Source organism: Frieseomelitta varia, unplaced genomic scaffold, assembly GCF_011392965.1.
Source record: "Frieseomelitta varia isolate USP_RPSP 00005682 unplaced genomic scaffold, Fvar_1.2 scaffold_624, whole genome shotgun sequence".
Classification (NCBI taxonomy): Eukaryota; Metazoa; Arthropoda; class Insecta; order Hymenoptera; family Apidae; genus Frieseomelitta; species Frieseomelitta varia.
Genome location: NW_025110395.1, coordinates 39,111 through 47,649, shown reverse-complemented (window position 1 = coordinate 47,649; position 8,539 = coordinate 39,111). Strand labels below are relative to the sequence as shown.

Sequence of the window (8,539 nt, the reverse complement as noted above, 5' to 3'; positions counted from 1 at the left end):
TTATATTATAGTATTATATTAATTAATTTCATAGTATATTTAATATTAGTTAATATTAATATTATATTATAGTATTATAATATTAATATTAATATTATAATACTATAGATATATTGTAGAATAAATAATTGTAATTAAAATTATAAGCGATTACAAATTTATTTATTTTATTACGTTTATTTATTATTCATTATTAAAATTTGGAATGTTCGTCTTTATTCTGCACTTTTCACCCTCCAGTAAATTTAATTAAATTAAATTAAAAACTTAACAGAGCTATAATTTAATTCGAAGTTGTTATAGTCTACAATATCCGATAATACTAGTTGTGAATTAAAATGAACAGGACGTACACAGTTCGGAATCGTGCGAGGTCAATCGATAAGTGAATCCGTAGATTTCGATTTGAGAATTTTGGGAACAAAGCACTGGGAGGGGATAAAGAAGAATAGTGTGAGTGCGGAGGAAGTTTTGCGTTGGATAATTTACTTGAAAATTGACTAAAATACTGATCACAGGACAATTAAAGACTGAAAATAATTCGGTCACAATCGATTGATAAATTTGTAGATTTAAACTAGTTGATTGACTACACAATTTGTAATAATTCATTTTCACTTGGAGTAACTTGAAAACGAAGAATTGGGAGAAGAACGAGATAAAAAGAGAGATAAAAGACTGCAAGTGTTCTATAGAATTATCATGACGTAACTCACTCTTACGATGTTTTATTTTTACTATGATATTTTCTTAGTTAAGTGCTAAAATGAAATACTGCCACTTGTCAACAATAAATATACACTCCCGTTCAAAAGTCTTAGGACACTTTTTATTTTATAGTATTCGGTACTTATCGTGAACTATCATATTTTATAGCGCAATATAACACAATATAAAGTAATACAATATATCAAAATATTAACAGAGTCTTTATTGCATAAACTGTGTTTCATATTTATATACATCGTATGTATTTATTCTAAATATAATAATTCATATTGTATATTGCACGTTTTGCATATAATTTATACTTTTACATTGTGCTATTTATATTGCAAATATCGTATTCATTCAATTCATAATTTACGTTTATCGTGCTATTTTTGCTTATGTAATTAATTATAAAACAAATTATTTATATAATATTTTATACAAATACAATACTATAATATTTACTGTAACCATTATTAATATACTATTAATTATAAATATTATCAAATTAATACTGTTAATACTATATTATTAAATGCTATAATATTTACTACAAAGATTATTAATACTATTAATTATAAATATTATTATAATTAATACTATATTATTGAATACAATACTATAATATTTACTGCAAATATTATTAATACTATTAATACTATATTATTAAATACAATACTATAATATTTATTACAAATATTATTAATACTATTAATTATAAATATTATTATAATTAATACTATTAATACTATATTATTAAATACAATACTATAATATTTGCTACAAATATTATTAATACTATTAATTATAAATATTGTTATAATTAATACTATTACTACTATATTATTAAATACAATACTATAATATTTATTACAAATATTATTAATACTATTAATTATAAATATTATTATAAATATTATTATAATTAATATAAATATTATAATTATTATTAATACTATTATTATAATTAGTACTTTATTATTAATACTATTATTATAATTAGTACTATATTATTAAATACAATACTATAATATTTAATACAAATATAATACATGGTCTTCAGGATGTAGCTATAACGATACAGAGTTTTCAATGCTCGAAGAACGTTGTCAACTCGAATTACGAAAAATTTAGATTTATTATGATTCTCGACCCTTCGTGCAGATAATAGACGAAAATCGATAATTCGCACGAGGGCGGGAGAAAGCCGATTAGAAGATAGCTGCGAGATTAATATACTTAACATAATAGACATAATACACTTAACATTACTATACTTAACATAATAGTCTGAATAGAATTGTGATACGAAGAGTCGCGATTGTTCGCTTCGTAGATATCGATCGATGGATCTTGGAAACGGAATGGAATAAAGGAAGGTGAAAATGGTTACAAAACGAGTTTTGCATACGGGCAGCAAACGAGAATAGCTAATTTGCGTGGAAATCATAGAACAAGACGGGTCAGCGTGTGAATTGAAAATTAGTAGAACGTAATTGGAAATTGAATGGGGGGGGGGAGAGGGGCGAGGGGGGGTGTGGGCATTCTGCTTCTGCGACGGCTAATGAATCTCGTAAATGGAGAATTGGAAGGGAATACTTGGTGTAAAGAAAGATAGAAACACGAGTTGAAAGAGGAGTTTTACGTATGAATAGCAAACGAGAGCGGATAATTCGCGCGCGCAGTAGTCACAGAAACTGGTTTAGCTAGATTTAACGGAGGGGGAAGTAGTAGATTCGAAATTGATAGAACGTGTTCCGGAATTGAACGAGGGAAGTCACGTGAATTAAATTCGAATTCGTACATGTGTTCCGGCCTGTGAGTTTTTGGGAAATCCAACACAGACTGTTGTACACCCATAAATTTGTTTGTTTCTATCTACGTCACGCGAATTTGTACGTACAAACAGGTCGTTCGAATGACAAACTCGTTTTCTGAAATATAAAATGCAACAAATTGCACGTCCGATGAAAAACATTGCCGACATTCTAAATCTCGCAACGCGCTTTGTCACCGATTTGTTTCGCGAACGAATGGTCTTGAGAAACCTTGACGAACAATTAATAATCGTCGTCGTTGTCCGACGTTCAACGCTTGGTATAATTAATCTACGATTTCGCCACTTCGTTAGGAGAGATTGCGCGGAGATAAAGCTGCGGGGAACGCAGTTACATCCAAGGCGGTGGATAGAAAGAAAGAGGCAGCGCGCGAGCATAAAATTTGCATAGCAGCTTGAAAGAGAGATAAGGGCGTTAATATGGTGGGCAAATAATGATAGTTTAGAGTTTACCTTGCGTCTAACGACGAAACGGCGGAAGAGAACTGACGGGAGGGGGGGGGGGGGGACGAGCGTGGGCGTAAGATCGGTATACGAGCGGCGAAACGAGGGCCGTCTAATAATAACAACCCGTGCAGATTTCCCATATAAACACGGTGATGTGAAAACCGCCGGGGTACGAAGAGAGAGGGTTGGAAATCGCCGTGGTGCGAACGAACAGGCAAAAGGTGAAAGTAAAGTCCCCCGCGCGCCCGGCTCACTCTGTAAAGCGAGAGAGATAAAGAGAGAGAAAGGGAAATAAAAGCATGCTCGTTACACTATGATCCCTATAAAGTTAATCTAGCACACGTGAAGAAGAGACGGATAATTAGAAACACTCGCGTGTGATATTCACTTTTATCCGTGTTATTCATTGTGTTAATTTCTTTTGCACACTTTTTCTTACAAAATGTCGTAACACGTACTAACATGTACTTCTGACATTTCGCATCGTGTTGTGACGCGTGTTTTTGACATTTCTTAACATTTAACATGTATGTATCATTTTTAATAATAAAGTTAGAATAGCAGGTAATATTCTCAAGTCTCTCTCGAAGAAGAGAGTACATTGTCTTTTAATTATATTTATATATAATAACATATTGCATTTAATTATTATATTGTCATAATTGTGCATAGTTTTGGTATATAATTGTAACAAGTCGAGAACAAATGATTATAAAGTTAAACGAAAATAAAAAGCTAAAAAGGTGTTAACGTCTCGATTAAATGATTGAACGTGAAATCTACGCGCGAATCTACGTATTGTCGCTAAAAGAAAATAAATTCAATGTGTAAATTCAATTATCAATTTCTTCTTAACTTTTTCTTAATCGTTTCTTAATTCCTTCTTAAAAAGAATCTTTCGCCTCTTGCGCTGGAATGACGTGAGAATTGTTTGTCCCAAAATTGCAATGTTTTCACACAGTTTTGAGTACATTTAAGTGTAACCCGGACAAAACAAATAATAAATTTATTAATCCTCAATCATTTCTATCGTACAGTGTAACGACGTAACACCGACGAGTTCGAGCGAAAAGGCGACGAATTTATTGTACACGGTTCGGGTCACTCGTTACGGTCCGCAATCAGCTGCCAGCGCAAGTGGTTATTTAATCTGACACCAAGGGACAAATTAAGCTGGCGGACGGATCATGCTCGAAGGAGGGTTAAACTAAAAAAAAAAGAAAAAAAGAAAAGGAGATTAAACGAGACGAAATAAATACCATCGCGAGATGCCACCTTGTGCAAAACGAAACAACTCTCCCCCGCAGCAAAAGTGCAAACGCACGAAAAGCCAAAAGGAAAGGAGAGTTCCGCGGGAGAAGGTGAAAGGGGCGCAAAAGAAGGGAGAGAAAAATTTGTATACCGTTGGCTGCGCGGAGGGGGTGGGAGGGGGAGGTTAGGGCGCAACGCCGAACGCGCTTGTGTGAAACCGTACATATCCCTCGGAAAGAGACCCGGGAAGGAAGAGGGAGATAGCGGCGAACACATACGCGGCAAGTATATGTGCGACCGCAAGTATATGGAACTAACAGAGAGACGGAAACGAGGGGTGAAGAGGGCAACGAAGGAGCGAGGGAGAGAATCCGAGCGAAGAACACGAGCGGCGTAGGTGAGAAAGCAAGACACGAGACAGAGAAACCATATGTACCTAACGTGAAATTTGTACATGGCCGCAAAACTGTACTGGCGAGACTGTGAGGCCAGAAACGCCGGCCAGGGGTTGCACGGAGGGGAATTGAAACGCGTACGTAACGCTTAGGCACACGTACACGGACATAGTCACAGGCAACCGGTCGGTCGGCGGTCATCGCGAGCGCGCGCCCTAACACACCCACGACGGCCATTGAAATTTTCCGAAACTGTACCGCAAAACGCTCGGCGAAAAATTCGAAAGTTCCGCCGCGGCGTGTCCTCGCGTTTTTTCCCACCGATTTTTGCCGAACGGTAATTCGACAAATTCGCATAGAACGAGTAGACTTTCTCACGACTTTCTTGACTTTCGTTCCGTTTCGAAGGTTCAAGGTGATGGAATTAGGAATGTTGAAAGATGTTTCTAAGACACTTTCAGGAGGGGGGGCGTAGTTGTTGACCGATATTGAAATTCCTGGCTTTCTTTGATGGAATATTCGAGAACATTCCACGCACTCCTTAAAATTCATTTCTTGAATGACGCATCTCTTGGTGCGAGATAGCTTCGCGCGTTATGATACCGTTCGATTTGCGGCGGGGAACTTGATTCGAAGGCGACCTAGATATACATTCTTTTCGAATTACGATCGACCTTGCGGTTCTTGATCTTCTTGCGTATTTTGCGGAAAATTCACAAAGTCTGTGCTTATCCAACAAAAATGTGACAAAACGCAATGGTTAATGTCGATACGTTAGACGAAATTAGTACAATTTACAATTTTCTTTTTAAAGCAAATGCAATCTACTTGTCTATTCATCTAGAAAGAGAATAGTTAAAAAAGATATAAAAGTTTATCTTACATACTTATTTATTTACTTATAGATTTATGTATATTTATTATACATTTTTTTCTATGTATATACCATCACTCTCTATAGTATCATAATTATAAGCTGTCGTTCAAAAGTATCTGGATACTTATTTTTACTTTTGATACATTTAAATTTGTAACTACGGATCCTCGAACGTTATGCTAATTGATTGAATTCAACTGCAATTATTTTGTTCTTTATAGTCACCATATCTATGTAATACAATAGAATATTGCGACGCCAAAATAAAATTGATATACCGTCATTAAATATATTTTATTACTGGATAAACTATTAAATTCTTCAATTCGCAAGTGATATTATGAAAATTTCTTTCAATTGACAGACAAAATTTTTAGTGGCAATGATACTGAATGATAGTAAATAGCAAAATACATTATTACAAAGTTGATGAATTGTTACTTTATACATCTATGGGAAATTCAAAATTGCAAAAATGTATACATTGCATACAACGTGCAAAATTACACAAAATACCCATAGTAGAATAGTATTCATTAATAAAGCAAATTTCATTTTATTTCACGTTTATAAAAATTTAAGGGTGCGTAAAGGTCTGCATTAATGCATCGTTTAATTAATCTGCCAATCTCATGAAAAGAAAAAAGAAAAATATCATTTACAAATGCCATCGCAATTCATCGTTAATTCGTACACTTCAATTTAAATTACTATCATTATTAATCGATTAAACTATTCGTACAGTTGTAAACGATAGCGTATCATCGTTTCGTTTTCGCGGAACGAATATGCTGATTTATACCGGAAGAAGGCGGCCGATGAAATTTGGCTTGAATTCGAATATCGATTTAAAATTAGGAAACGTCAAAGGCGTCTTTTTCCATTCGGCCACATTCGATAAAAATTCGCATTTTTATCGGCCAGAAAAAGAAGAAGGCGAGGTTCGATCGGCGGAATCGCGCGCGTTCCTCCGCTATCGATTATTCGGCCGCGCGCGGGGATTTTAATTTCGCGCGGGCAAAAAGACCGCCGGGAAACGGACGGAGAATTTTTATGAATTAACGAGATTTTGTTGCGCGTCCACTCCTCCTCCGCATCGTAACGTCGAATGGAATGTAATTAGGTTGAAACAGGAAGCCCTCGGGCCTCCTTCGACGCATCCACCCGTTTCCGGCCATTTTATTTTATTTTTTTTTTTTTTTTTGTTTTTATCCGCCGTTATCTACCTACCCTCTCTGCACGGAGTCGCCATCTACGAGCCTACGATCGTTTCTACGCGAAAAAGGACCAAGTTCGACTTCAAATTTCTCAAAACGCACGTGTAGACGAATTATCACCGTAATCACTCATTATTCGAACAAACGTTTCAGATGAAACTTGTCTATTTCATTATTATTTGTCTAATTGGTTTTATTTTAATTTTATTTTAACTTTACTTTATTTTATTTTTATTTTTAGTTTGTTTCTTTCTTTCTTTTTTTTTTCTACAGCAGAGAATACTTTTAAATGCCTTTTATTAAAATTTTAACATAGATAAAAGTCCCGTGTCTGTGCGGGACTGATTTCAAAACTTTATCGTATAGTAGGAGAAAATTTTATATATACGAATTGTTTTGTGTACTATAAGAAGAGACGTAATGTGATGTAATTTTATTTTTTGTATAAATAGATGAGGAGATATTACGATAATTGTTGAGGGGATTTCAAAATCATTCGTACGAAACACTCATCATAAATTAAAATATAGGGAAAAAATTTACAAATATTATTTCTTTGAAATTCGCGATTATTTATACCTCTCAATAATAAATAGATGCGTGAAAATACCTGGCAAAAAGTGGCTTCAATCAACCATTAATTGAAGAATTCAATCAAATGTATTTAAAGATATTCAAAAATATTGAAATCCTCTGTGTTCACGAATTAAATAGAAATCGCCAATTCTATTTTCCCATATTTATATTTCAGACAAATACAACGAACAAGTATTGCATTACATGCGAATGGCGTTCGCTGCCAGGAGTGTTTTAAAGGAATATGAATTACGAAAAGGAACACGCTTTACGAACAGAGATTCGAAGAATATTGAGAAGATGAAAAGGGATTTTAAGTCAAGCGTATCCCTTTTTCCAGCAACATCAATCACGCTCTTCAACGCATGCTAAACAGGAAGTACACTTCCAATAGATCTCTAATCGATATGAACCGCGCTAAAGCAAAGATTAAATCATGCATTCCAATAAATGTTCGAACAAACTGCTTCAATACCAATGTATCGACTTGACAAAGCATCTCTTTCTTTCTCAAACTTTCCACGGTCGATCAACATCTATAATTGTTTCGTCACTAGCCACGTGCACGTGTTATATTATATTTATTTCTCTCCCGTCTCTGTCTTTCAACGACGAGAGAAGCTCGTGTAAAGAAACACGTGCCAGTACGATATCACAATAAATCATCTTATTGTTAGAATGAATGAACAATCTATAAAGAACCAATAAATAAATATAATAATCTCCAAAAATAGAATAAACAAATAGTAAAAATTATTAAATAAATGAGTAATAGAACGAATACCTGAATAATCTGTAAAGAATTAATAAATAAATATAAAATTCTCCAAAAACAGAACGAATGAATAATAAAAAAAATCAATGAATAAATGAATAATCTCTAAAGAACCAATAAATAAATATAATAATCTCCAAAAATAGAATAAACAAATAGTAAAAATTATTAAATAAATGAGTAATAGAACGAATACGTGAATAATCTGTAAAGAATTAATAAATAAATATAAAATTCTCCAAAAACAGAACGAATGAATAATAAAAAAAATCAATGAATAAATGAATAATCTCTAAAGAACCAATAAATAAATATAATAATCTCCAAAAATAGAATAAACAAATAGTAAAAATTATTAAATAAATGAGTAGTAGAACGAATACATGAATAATCTGTAAAGAATTAATAAATAAATATAAAATTCTCCAAAAACAGAACGAATGAATAATAAAA

At 33.4% G+C, this 8,539-nt stretch overlaps 1 long non-coding RNA gene across 1 annotated transcript in view; it reads left to right on the top strand.

Moving 5' to 3' along the window:
• Window positions 1-439: 439 nt before the first annotated feature.
• The window catches only part of LOC122534676, a 20,660-nt gene continuing 12,560 nt past the window's right edge, over window positions 440-8,539 (top strand). Inside the window, exons 1-2 of the long non-coding RNA XR_006307968.1 lie at window positions 440-453; window positions 3,224-3,227. This is a non-coding gene — a long non-coding RNA (uncharacterized LOC122534676). The remainder of the gene's footprint in view (window positions 454-3,223; window positions 3,228-8,539) is intronic.